Consider the following 13718-nt stretch of genomic DNA (forward strand, 5'->3'; position numbering starts at 1 on the left):
CTCTGGGTATCAGAGCTGCCTACATCTGCAGACCCTGCACTCTGGTGTTTAATCACACAGAGTTCACTTGTAGGACCTGAGACACAGGACCAGAGACTTTAGGTCTGAGGTAAAACTGAGGGGCAAGAACAGCTGTTACATGAGCAAACACAGTGTGTAGGATATTGCCACTGGGCAGTCACTGCATTGCACCTCCAGATAAATCCTGGCAATCTATCTTTACTTGCAAGGAAGATGGATTCTTAATTTCAGTCCCACTATGACACAGACAAGAAACAGTGATTTTTTTTTTTCACTACCTTATCCAGCCATTTCAGGACAACTCAGTTAATATTTATGGTTGGAGATTTTGTACATCATTCATCATCTCCTATTCTTATTCTCAGGCTGGGCTGACTGATCTGAAGCTGTGTTGAGTGGAGGCACTCAGGATGAAGTGGTATGAGTTCCTATTGTGCAATTGTCCTTCCCTCACCCATTCTTGAGGAAGTTTTCCACTTAGGAAAGAAGAGTCATGGCATAGCCAAGAGCAGAGACCCAGAGGAAGCCAGGACAGACACCCCAGCTGGTGACCTATGGCTCAGCGGAGCACCATGTAACTCCCAGCCGGGGTTGTGAAGCATCCCGGCAGGTCTGTCCAGCTGGGGTAGAACACACACTAGTGTGGCTAGCCATGCTCCTAGTTGCAGTGATGGCTCCCACAGAGCTAACCAAAGCATCTCTGCAGGCCACTGTTGGCGTTTACTCACTGTGGTTACTAGCTTGGATGAGCCTGTACTCATTGTGTACACCAGTCAAACCGCTGGTTCATAGAAGGATTGAATGAAACCTCTTGAAAAATATAACCAAATGTTAAACAATACTCACTGAGTAGTAACAGATGTGATTAGGCCAGTCAAGTGCTCTTGAGGCTTTGCCTTGGCATGCAGCAGCTTCTGGACTAGGATATGGCTAAGCAGTCCTGCAGTTTTATTTTCTGTATCATGAGAATGTGTCACACAGCCTGAAGGGGTCAGGGTAAATGCCAGTTACAAATATGTTACCAATTCTAACACAATAAGGAAACTTCATCTTGAAAACATGCTAATAGGGCTTTTTTGCACATTTCTTCTACACATTGTTTACAGTAAGCTTCAGTACTGTACTTCATGGTATTGTACTTACTGAACATCATGTCTTGAGAGAATAGCTGTGTACTTTTATTCATGTGGGCACATTTTAGAAAGCAGGAGAGCACAAGTATCACCTCAGAAGGTTCCCTGGGCACCTCTGCTGAAGAACACTGCCTGCTGGGCAATGGTGTCTTTTGGAAATAGGGATATTACAGACACAGCAGGCATGTTTCCTTTCAGTGGAATCCTTTGTGCAGCAGTGGGCTGCAAACACATTGAGGGAGTAATATTATTGTTGAACACTGACCTGAAGCTTGACCCTGTGAGAGCAAGTGTTGCTCTGCAGAGCTTCATACCTTTCATGTGTACATTTGTGTACATGTACAAAATAGAAGGCAGAGATGCAGTCGCCTTTGCTCACATGTTCAGTGCTAGGCACTTCAGATAGCTGTCATGGGCACATGCCCATGTCTCATGTAGACTCCAGCTGTTGTGGACTATAAAGAAGATGCTGAGAATGCAAGAGGGAATGGTTTGGCTGTTCTGGGCCACAGATCTCCCTGTGATGAAAAGGTTGCTGAAAACCAGTTTTTCTGGTAGACTTGTTCTCATTGATGACATGTCATCTGATACAATGCTTGAAAATTTGGGATGCTCAAAAATGAAACCAGCTCAGAGTACAAGGCACCATATTCCTAATTTCTTTACTGCCTGACAGTGGCCTCCTGCATTCACTGACCATGAGTAAAGCTAAACTGTGAAATCCAGTTAGCACCTTTTAGGTAGGAAAGAAGAAGCAGGAGAAGATAAATACTTTAGCTCACTATTTAAGATTCAGAACAAACAGAGCAATTCAATAGGTTAGTGGAAGATGATTATAGAATGCTAGAGAAAACATCATTATTGTGTAACTTAAGTTTATCTTATGAATGCCCAGACTGTTTTCATAATGCCCTTATGTAATGATTTCCTGGTTTGTTGCTTGCATTTTAAGCAAACCTCTGCATTTAAAACATGCAATTACCAGCTTCAAAATACATTTTTCACATAAGTAGGGCACATACTTACGTAAAGGGCAGACAAAAAGCCAGTTGTTCACCTCACTGCCAGGCATCTGATTGGTGGGCACATGTATCTTATGTGGTTTTAAAGCTGACTATAAGAAAATGTTTGCACTTTGAGATGACAGGTATGTCACTGCTATTAATGACATTGCTGGCAATGAGAACCTTACTACAGTTTCACATTGAGCTGTTTTTTCCTTCCCCTGCAAATCTCATCTTGTACCCTGTGGTGATACTATGAATATAGCTGAAGGCTCAAAGTACCAAGCAGGTGTGATTGATAGGTTGAAGAAATCACTGCTGCTTGGCAACACTGCTTGATTAAAATCATGCATGGGCACGTTTTGATAGAGGGACATTTTCACACAATAAGAAAAAGGTCAGCACTTGACATGAATTTTTTGCTTGATGCAAACCTCGGTCATCTCCTGCAGATTTTGTATTTGAAAAGCAATTCTTGTCTCCCTTTTTGAAGACCATCAGGCTGGGTAATTTTTGGTCACCCAGTGACTGCACAACCTTTGGTAGTTATCAAATGGGCTGTTACACTTTGATGCTGTTATACTGGTTTTCTGAAAATGTATTTATTAGTACTACTAAAAAGACAGAAAGGCCTGTACAGCTGTAGGCACTCCAGCAGGTTTTCAACAATGTAATGGATATAGTGAAATTCAAAAAGTAGTGGATATCAAGTTGATTTTCAGTGGGCAGATAAAGCATCTGGATACCATACCATATCCTTTGGGTGCTCTAGGAAGCCCCTCCAAAGCTCTGTATAACAGAAGAAGACACTAACTGTCTTGTATAGACCCTTGCTCAGTGCATCACCAAATCTAGATGGTTTCAGACTCAGAGGGTAGCAGACCTGTATGGTTCTAAGATCTCACAGTGAACACTCTTGGACTCTATACGAAAGGGGAAGTACCAGAGGAGTGACTCTGTGACCACAGCTGTGGAAAGAGGTGATTCCTCACAGGCTGGTGCCTTCTCACAAAGATCTGGATGACCCAAATCCTTGCCAAGGCCTAGGCAGCAGCCAGATCCTGCAGTGCTGTTGTCCGGTGCTCCCTATAAGCTGCCCTAATCACTGATGCTATACTATATATATATATACACTATATCAGTTCCTTAAATATTTGAAGATATAGCACAGCTGTAGAATTATTTTCATTCCTTGTTTTGTATTTTGTTCTCTGATGTGAAAAAAAATCCAACAACCAACCCCAAACCACCACCACTTTTCTGTTTCATTGCACCCAAGTTAGGCTTTTCCTGCTCATGTACTTTTACTTCAGGTATTTCTTCCACCTAAAGATGAATATCCTTTTGCTGTTGCTAGAACTTTCCAGGGTGATCAATCATTGGGAAACTTGAGCTGTCCTGAGGGAATGCCAGAAAATGTTCTTTAATTTCATGGGTCACTTACACTCATGTTCAGGCAGATACGATCCAATACCCATCATTTGAGAGACTGACCTTGCCCATCAGAAAATATACAAGTAAAAATGTTCAATCCCTCTTGCAGCCAGAGACATAGAGACCTGAGGGAGAGACTGGCTCAGCAGTAACCAATGTGTTTGCTGCACGCTGTGGATGCATCCTGCACATGGGCTGAGCTGCTGGCTGTGCTCGGTTACCTTACCTGAAGCTACATATGCCAGTTGTGAAACCGCTCTCCTGGCACGTTGGTGTAAATTTGGTTTATACAAAGTCAATATTCTCCAAAAAAAAGGGTTTACTTTTGACTGATTCAACAAATTCTGCCTAGAAAAAGCTGTTTGACTTGCCTGGGAACTGCTGGGGTCCCTCACTATCTGTAAACGTACTGACTCAGATAATGTATGGACACACTGAAATGCCTGAGTAAGCACTGGCTTGGGCTGCTGTGGTCAAGTAGGGATCCCTGGAGCCACACAGAGATGGGCTCAGGCCTAAGAACACCCCAACCGCCAGCTGCAGTTACCCTGCCTCAGTGCCTTCATTGTGACTGCCCACATCTATCATTCCTGGCCCTTCCACAGAGCTGGTCTTGTCCATCTGTTCCACATCATTCACTCCCATGCCATGATGGGCATTCTCTGCTGCCTTCAGTCCTGTAAGCATTCCCTTGGGACTTAAAAAGAGGTGCCCTATTAGCCTTCAATGCCAGGTAATTTTCACTAGGTATAATTACAGCCTGACTTCTCTCCATTTCTCCTGAAAACTTGCTTTGAAATTGGCTGTCACTGCTTCTTATTAGAAAAGCCATTTCACCTCACTCGGGGTGATGGCACTTCAGAAATGAGTATAGTGATTTCTAAATGCAGCTTGAAAATGCTTTCAGCTGAAGGTTACTCTGGTTTGGGGCTTTTTTTCTCAGACAGAATGCAGTAAAATTGTTAGTTAACAAAGGAGATAGGAATTGGAGCTTTATGTGTACACACTGGAGAGGGGGCTGGCTGATGAAGGGAAAGGTAAAGTAATTCCTTCTTCTTTGAACACTGACCTTTCCTCTGGCAAGGTAAATCCAATTACAATAACTGCACTGATTTCATCGCAGTACTACCAGGAGCACTCTAAATCCATAAAACAAATTAGCATAAACACAAAGCACACACTATGGGTATATGGAAAACTGTTCCAAGTTCTTTCTGTGCAATATTAACATGTTATTTATCAAAGCTGTGAGTGATGAATGTTTTTAGCTATATGTGACTTATGACACTGAAAGAATAAACATTGCTGCTTACTGCTAGGAGCATGTCTCTTTGCACAGGGTTTAGCAAAAGAAGAATTTCTACTCCCTGTCCATCACTGAGACTAATTCAGATCCTATTACACAAGCTTTGTGGAAGCATATTTATTTTCTCTACTGTTCTCATCTGCAGCTGTGATAGTTTTGGATTTAATGTTGCAATTTAAAAAATTAAATTTCTTCCTGACAAACTAATTATAAACCTCTTGATAGACAAAATTGTACAACATGTGCAAAGACGTGTGAGCACATTGAATGATAACACATGGCTAATAACAAAAAATGGGTATATATGAAAGAAATTCAGATAAATGACTGTCTGCAATTCACTTGCAAGTCCAGTGTTGTGATTAACTCTTAATAAGAAGTTACACAAAAGATGATTTTAGCTTTAAGCTGTTAAAAATGTATTTGTGGATTCCTAAGTCTACTTTCAGGCAAGGCTTGAATTCAGTTGCTGTCGCTGGATGAATGTATAATTAATGCAATATGCAATTAAGGTATTAACTGGTTAATTGTTCTTAAAGTTCATTTAGGAAGCCTGTTATGGATGGTAGTTACCAGAATAATGGCTGAGATTGTTACAAATACTTGTATTAAATGCTAAAATCACTCATAATCAATTTAGTGGATTATAATACTCTATCACCCCTAATGATATTAGCAATGGATTCTGAGGGAATATTAACCAACAAAACTAGACGTTTATGAGTCTGTTCAAAACTGGTTAAATCATGTATGAAATGTCAGCTTTTGGATTATCAGAGGGAATCAAAAGTGGCTCCTTTCTGAATCTTCCATTTCCATCTCGGCCTATGACTGTGATCGAAGGCTATTCTGAAGTCAATGGAGACGTTTCTATGCGTGTACTGAAGGTAGTTCCTGTCGACACTATTAAAGTCTCCTGGGAAGAGGGGGAGGGTGGGAGGCACTGGCATCAGCTAGTTAGAAGCGCTTGTTATGTGCTGCATGGAAATGCTGTTACCTGTACTCACCACATGCACAGAGCTTTGGTCAGTCAGCCTCTGCTTGAGCAGACCCGTCAGGCTCCTGCCAGGCAGCAAGTGAATATTGAACAGCACCTTACAGCTCAGTACAATTCATACTGCAGATCCTCAGCCTGCTCTCTGCTGTAGAAAGGTATCAGACTTACTGGCTAGAAATCCTTCTTATTGCAAGGTTCTTAATGATCAGGGCAGTTTTGACAATAAAGCAGAACTGATGCTGAGAGAACAAACCTGCTCCACAGCACTGGACTATTGATAAGTAAATAATGCAAATAATTTAGATTATGAAAGATGTCCTGTGCCTGTTGTGTCTGAATAAAGCAGTTTATATTAAATTCCATGTGGATTTCTGTGGGCTGGGGTTAGTGGTTCCATTATGCCACCAAGGTACAGGCTTCAGCCAACCAGATTTGCGCACTCGACAGGGAGGACATTTGCTGCCTCTGATGTGCTGAAGACAAGCGATCCCATCCTGCCTGCCCAGGAGGATTCACGCCTGGCAAGATAGCAGGAACAGCCCAAGTGGCTGTAAAATAAATAGTCCAGGCTAATGTGGAGGCAAGTTAACTCCATTTAATTTGTAAAATTTTGTCTTTGAATACTCCAATTAAAAGAAAAGGATTTAATATATCAACACAAGGGCAGGTACATGGTAACATTTCAGAAGGCAATTAAAGGAGTATCAAGAGGAAGATATTTTAACAGAAACATTTGGAGGTAATGTATCATCGGAATAACAGTGCTGCTAAATATTAGCAATCATTTCCCCAGGAGTAAGGGATAATTGGACCTGCATATACACATTACCTAGTGCGCAGACAAAGTCGCTTAGCTGGTTGCCAGCCTGCTAACAGAATCAGTGTTACCTTGTTCATACATTTGCTGCTTGATTAACATTCTGGGGGAAGAAAATGGAGATGATACTATAAAGTCCTCAGTTTGCATTCAGGTATAGCAAACTCTCTGCTATAAAATCTGTATGTATCAGACATCCATGCCAAATAAGTCTTGTCAGTGCTCCTCAGGACCTGAATGCTTTGGGTCTTTATTTCAGCAGAGGAAACATCATTAAGGCCAGCTCTTTGTATAGTCATTTATTACTCTGAACCTGATAGATTGCTCAGCACAATCATAGCTTATTTAGACACATTTGGTATCACTTATCACATCAGCTTTGGCTTCCTAAGCAAAATCAACAAATGGATATTTAAAATTTCAACACTGCAATGGAGGCATTAGTGTTCCTGTCTCTAAGGAGTTGCCTAATGGAGTCAGCTCCCCAGAATACAAGAAGCTGGTGGAGAAGACTAGGACATTGATTTAGGAGGTGTTAGGTACTCTGGGGTAACAAGTCTTGTATATGTGCCCATCTGATGGTAAAGCAAAGCTTGCTCTTATTTAGAATGGGGGATTTATTTAACATTTAGCATGGGGCAAGAGTAAGTATATGCATAGTTGCCACACCGACATAGTTAATACACCATAAATCCATAGTTTAATTCTACTTCATGGTAGCTGAATGTTACCACATTCAAGGGGCAAAGTTAAACATCATGATGGCTCACGCATAATCCTTCCCTCTGGGAAGAATTCACCTTGCACATGAGCTGATAAATTCCACTGATTTTGGCTTTCCAGATCCAGCACTCAGCATTAGCACCTGCTGGCCCTCCCTATTTTCTTATTGCTGGTAGGGGAAATAGCTCCGCAGCCTCTTCTGTGCCCACTGTGCCCACTGTGGTAGTGTGCTGCACCGGGTGGGTGCTCAGGGAGGTCAAGAGATCCCTCCTATGCAGGAGCAGTACCACAGTGGTGGGCTTGGGGCTTCTTGGCTGGAGCTGCCATTGTGTTGCTGGTCTATGACAGCAGCTCCCAAGGGCTGCCCAGACGGTAGGTAGTAACATGTAATAAATGAGTGAGTTATCTCATCAGAAGTCTCCTACCTTGATTTTGCACATGAAACATGTCATCAAGTATCCTGCAATTTGCTGCTAGCCCAAACAAGAAACATTAAAAAAAACCCTAGTGATTTATGCATCTTAATTAACTACACAACTTACAAAACTCAATTGTACAACCTAAAACTTGCCAAAATTAGATAATCTTTTATGGATTTCGTTTTCCATGCTTAGGGTAAAAATCAAAAAGCAAATTCCCATTTGTAGTGAAAATGACATTCCTATTTTAATAAGTATTTGCTGAGGAAGTCAGCACAATATAAAACCATAAAGTTTTAATTAAAACTGTTTAAAGCCCAGGGCCAGAACCTCCAGAGGAGACACTTGGTCTGCTGGGAAAAAGAGCAGTGTGCTTGCAGAGGGCATTTCATAGGCCAGCCCATATATTCCCCTAATGTTTCCCAGAGATTCAGGGGAACATAAACCTGCAGTTAGATGGTAAAACAGAAAACAAGACAAAGAAATTGCTCTTTCTTCAGGTCCAAGTGTCTCTTTCCAAGACTGGTTTTGGGTCTGCCCTTGGTTCCCATCCTGTGGTTACTTTAATATGAGCCTTTGTTTAAACAAAAGAACTTACGGCAGGAGACCAGGCCTTCCCAGCACTTGAGTAGAAACTGATGATTTAGAGCAAATTAGGTAATGGCAGGCCAAGACAGCAACTCTTATAAGTAAAGACAGGCTTGCAGAGAAACACTTTGCTGCTGTGGGACATTCTGACAATTCAGTGGAAAAAAAATTACACAGGCTTCTGCAAAGACCTCATAGCAGCCTTCCAGCATCTGAAGGGGGCCTATAAGGATGCTGGGGAGGAACTCTTCATTAGAGACTGTAGTGATGGAACAAGGAGAAATGGGTTAAAACTTACACAGGGGAAGTTTAGATTGGATAGAAGGAAGAAGTTCTTTACTGTGAGGTTGGGGAGGCACTGGAATGGGTTGCCCAGGGAAGTGGTGAATGCTCCATCCCTGGCAGTGTTCAAGAACAGGTTGGACAGAGCCTTGGGTGACATGGTTTAGTGTGAGGTGTCCCTGTCCATGGCAGGGGGGTTGGAACTAGATGATCTTAAAGTCCTTTCCAACCCTAACTATTCTATGGTTCTGTGATTCTTTAAGATCCTGGAATATAGAATACATATCTGCACATATCTTTCATTGATGGCTTTTCCCAGGCTGATGGCCTGTTTCCAGAGCTGAGAGTCTCTTGGTTTCATGTGGGCTGCAAGTTTTCATAAGAGCAGCCGGGCTGCTCGGGTGCCTGGAGACAGGCATCTGCAGGATGGGACAGACCTTAGTGTGTTGGATGCTGTTCCTTTGCAACCACCGCCTCCCTAGCTGAAAGGTTATATACATTGTCCCAGCTCTCTCAGCTTTTACTTGTAAGAGAGGTGCTCAGTACCTCCATCATCTTTGTGGTCCTTCACTCAATGTCTTTTTCTTGGGCATTACAATATCCTCTGCCATTGCCTTGGAGTTATTGTCATAATACTTAGAGCTTCTCCGAGAAGCTCCTTTGACTCATCTGCTGCTCTTCTAGTCATGTGAAGTACCCCTTGGCTTCACTGGACACCTGGTTCCTAGGCTCTAAGCTTTGCTGTTTCGGACTCTTTCTTCCTTATACCTGGTCTGAATCTACCCTCTTTTAGCTTAAAATCATTACCCCTGTCCTGTCACTACAGGTCTATCTCCATTATTCTTGTAAGCCTCCTCTAACATTGATAGGCTTAAATAATAAGCTCTCCCTGGAGCCTTCTCTTCTCCAGGCTATTAATTTCTTCTATATATCTCATCACTCCTTTATACTGTTTACGCCTTTCCAATAGCACGATAAATCTGTCAATGTGAAATCACCAGGACACAGAGGACAAATAGTACAGAGTTTTCTTAGCCCCCATTGTGACACATCCTGTTTCCAAGTTTGCATAGAAGAACACATCCATCACTTTGCAAAAGAGGTTCCTGGACTGCTCTCAGAGGCTCTTCAACTCAGCAACAAAACTACCCCCTTCTGCTGTGCGCCCCAGGGCCTGGGCACAGGCTTGTTATCCCAGAGCAGTAACTGTGGTAAACTGCCGGGGCTCTATTGACATGGTACAAAAGCTCTAAGAGCAAAACTCAGCATAACCTTCAAAGCATGTAATTTCTCTTTACAGCAGGCATCTGCAGTGAAGAATATGGAGTGGTTTCTGTCTCCTTTCATGCAGGATGTCAGATTTTGCCTGTGAATCATGCATTCCTCTTCCAGGGATTTGCTGTAATCTGTGCACTCCCTGGATGCGTTTTTGGAAAGCGAGGCTGGTGAGTGCTATGAGCCCCGGGATTATAAAGCAAAATATTTCTAGTTAACCAAAAGAGTCAGTAAATTCTTTGCCCTCAAGCCTAGCAGGAGGCCCAACAACTTCTTCTTTCAGCTTAAACTGGCTCTGACTCCTGGCAAATTCATTCTGTGGAAAAACAGCAAGTCAATAAAGCCTTGGGTCAAAAGCATCAATAGCCACTGAGGACAACAGGATTGGTGGGCCAGCATTCCCTTGATTCTGACCTGCAGGGCCCCGAGACCCTCGTTGGTGTTGCTGAGTCATTCATAAATTTTTCTGTTTGTACAATGCTGCAAAATCAGCTTAGAAACACTCCGAAGCTTCTCAGAGAACAGCAAAAGCTGACAGTTTGTTGCCTGTAAATAATGTACATAGAATGTTTTCCCATTAGTTACAGTCTGTTTACTGATGGAGTGGAATATTCCTCATTAAAAGCCAGAAAATATTGGAAGGTACCTGAAAAATAATTGTCCTGTTTCAAACTCCCATTGCGCTCCATGGCATGCATTTTAGCAGAATGATTTTAATAAGAAAACCCATTGTTTCTTTAAAGCAAAACATTCCTTTGTCAGCATTCCACAATGTTTCTGGAATAATAATAATAATAATAACAACAATAATAATAATAGTCTGTTTTCAGCTAGGATCAGAATTCAAAGAGCTTTCCTGCAGCACCCAACACCATCCTCACTTGCTTATGCTGGCAGGTAGGGTAGTCCCCTACCTATGGCATGTTCTCTACATAGATAATTTAGACACAGCCCCAGTAGCTTTGGGACAAATTGTTTCCCTTCCCTGTGCTTCAGTGTCTGCAACCATAAGCTTGGGGTCACAACACTGGTGAGCTCTTCTAAGAGCTTCTTGAACCCTCTGACTGAAAGGTTAAAGCTGGGTTTTCATTACTGCTATTAGTACTCTTCTAGGACTGTGATATGAGGGGAAGAATTCTCCCCTATGCAGCACTAGGTCAAGTGTGTTTAAGGCTGTCTTCAGTTTTCACTTGTTTTGGAGCCTCCGCTCGTGTTCTCAAACTTAGTTTTTCATCAGTGCTCCCTCTGATGCAAGTCTGAAAAGGCAGTGACAAGCTTTCTTAAAGCTAGAGATGAAATACTCTCAGTGCAGCACTTCTTTCTTACAGATATAGATCCTGCGAGCACCATCCCTGCTGTACTCTTAACGGTCAGATAACCTGCTTGCTGGTAACCAGGAACAAGTGAGAGGAGCCCCAGCTCTGCTTTTCTTGCCTCAGTGTCCAACACTGGCTTTGTACCTCCAGTTTTGGATGTGCAAAAGAGCTGTCAGCTACATAAACCGCATCCCCAGCACAAATTCTGTCCTCTGTTTTTGTGCCAAGGATTCATAGGATGCACTCTACAGAAAAAGGCTCCAGTATCAGGGGTTGACTCACTGTCAATATCAAAATATAACCCACCCAGCACACCTAACTCTGCAGGGAACAGAGCATCCTCAGCAGCGTTCTGAGCACCAGAAAACCCTGGTGGAGGCAGAAAGATGCATAACATGTTGCTGGGTTGGGCCTACTGCATGACAATGGGAAATTAAAAGAAATGACTAAATATGTCTTGTTTACAAAACGAAATAGAGATTAATATTTCTATGCAACAGATATGTGCTTACATGTGATATAGATAGAATTTGTAGGTATACAGTTGGTATATATAAATCTGTGTGTGTGTGTATGTGGACATTTACTCAGTACAGCTAAAAGTTAGCAACATCAGTACTAAAAAGCATTGCCCTTAAAAAACCCTCACAGAAGCACTTCTCTAGCTGGCTGTGAGACAGAAATGGCTGATCTCCTGCTGGGTTTGGACAGCCTAAATTTAACTCAAAAGATGCTTCTGACAGGCTTGTCTCTCCTGTTTGGTTGTCAACTGTACTCTGAATAAGAGTACCCTGAAGAAAGAGGGTTCTGTGTTCTCTCAACATGTGGTCCTTTTCCCAGTGAAGCAAATGGGAAAGCAGCTTTGGAGACTATGAATCATCTAATCTGTCAAGCTGAAACCATTAGGCAGAAACAAGGCAGATGGAGATGCTAGTGCAATTCAGGCTAAAGAGACATTTAAAAATGAGGCTGTGTCTCATTCTGTCTCATCTTTGATCATTCAGTTTAGGTAAATTCCTCTCAGTGGGTAGGCCACTAACATTTCGCTTTCAGTTCGGCAAGGTGGCGTTTGCTATGTGCCTGCATCAGTTACCTACTCCAGCCAAGACTAAGCTGCAGTCACTGCTTGCATGGTGAGTGAAATACCGCGTCTGAGCCACCATCCTGCCCTTAGGAAGCAGTTAACCTGTTAACATGCAGAACTGGGTGCCTGACATCTGCAGCCTTCGCCTTGTGAAAGGGTGGTGCAATGGTCCTGTAACACAACAGGTAAAGGCGAGTTAAAGTGTGTATTCTCTGAGTTTAACTTGCCCAGGGATGAGGAAAACTACATGAGGAAAGCTTTCCTTTCTTTCTGTACATTGGTCCAGTCAAGTCTACTGATTTTGACAAAGGCACCAACAGATCCTAAATCAGTTAACCAGCCATATCACACAATGGTGCATCCAGACAGACTTGAGTCCTGCTCTTGAATGAACAGGGATGATGTGTACCATAGTGGGCAGCCCTTCCTAGGAAACAGCACCTTCATTAGTTCTGTACATATTCCTGCCTGAGAAGCCAGACCTGCTTTTTCCACATAATGAAAACCCCTCTAAAAATTGAATGCTGCTATTTTCAACGTATTACACAGTTTGGATCCTTAATTTTTAGACATAGTGTGCTGTGCCCAACATTGGTATGTATGTATATTGGTATATCATTTTAGCTCAGAACTGTGTGGTTGACATAGTGCTCAATGTGTGATACCAAGTGAACAGCAAACAGGCCACCCCAAGGATTTCCCCTTGCATTTGTAACATTGTCAGTTGAGCTGCTGCACTCGGGAAGAACTTCATCCTGCTGCCTTCTGGCAATTGAAAATACAGTGGCATAAGATCGTTACATCTCTTTAAATATGGCCTCAGGGTCCTTTTCTTTCACCCTGCTTTTACTAACAGGTTTCTGATTTTCTTAAGGTGATTTTCTGTACTTTTTCTAATTATTTATTGTTTGTTTTTTTTTTTTAACAAGTACTGAACTATTAATTTGCCCAAAAAAATAATTCTAACTACAGCATACATCTAAATGAATAGGATGCAGCAGGGCATTTGGCTCACCTCTGAAGTCGTCACAAGTCATTGCTGTCAGGTGTCTCTCGATGGATGGCAGTTTCCCAGTAGGTGAGGCAGAGACCTTGCCTGCAGTCCATCACTGGTGACCTCCACTCCCAGGCTGCCTAGCTGCAGAAAGCTTCCTCCTGTGCCTGGGGCAGAATGAGGCCCTGGCTACACAGGCACAGAGCTGTTATTTAAAGCCACCTCAGTTTGTCAGTCACGCAGGCAATGGTGCCAGACACCCTGCAGCTTGTGCTCAGGGGGGTTGGCAGGGGGGTTAGCAGAGGGGTGACCAACCTACGGCCCT

This window comes from Melopsittacus undulatus, chromosome 5, assembly GCF_012275295.1.
Source record: "Melopsittacus undulatus isolate bMelUnd1 chromosome 5, bMelUnd1.mat.Z, whole genome shotgun sequence".
Classification (NCBI taxonomy): Eukaryota; Metazoa; Chordata; class Aves; order Psittaciformes; family Psittaculidae; genus Melopsittacus; species Melopsittacus undulatus.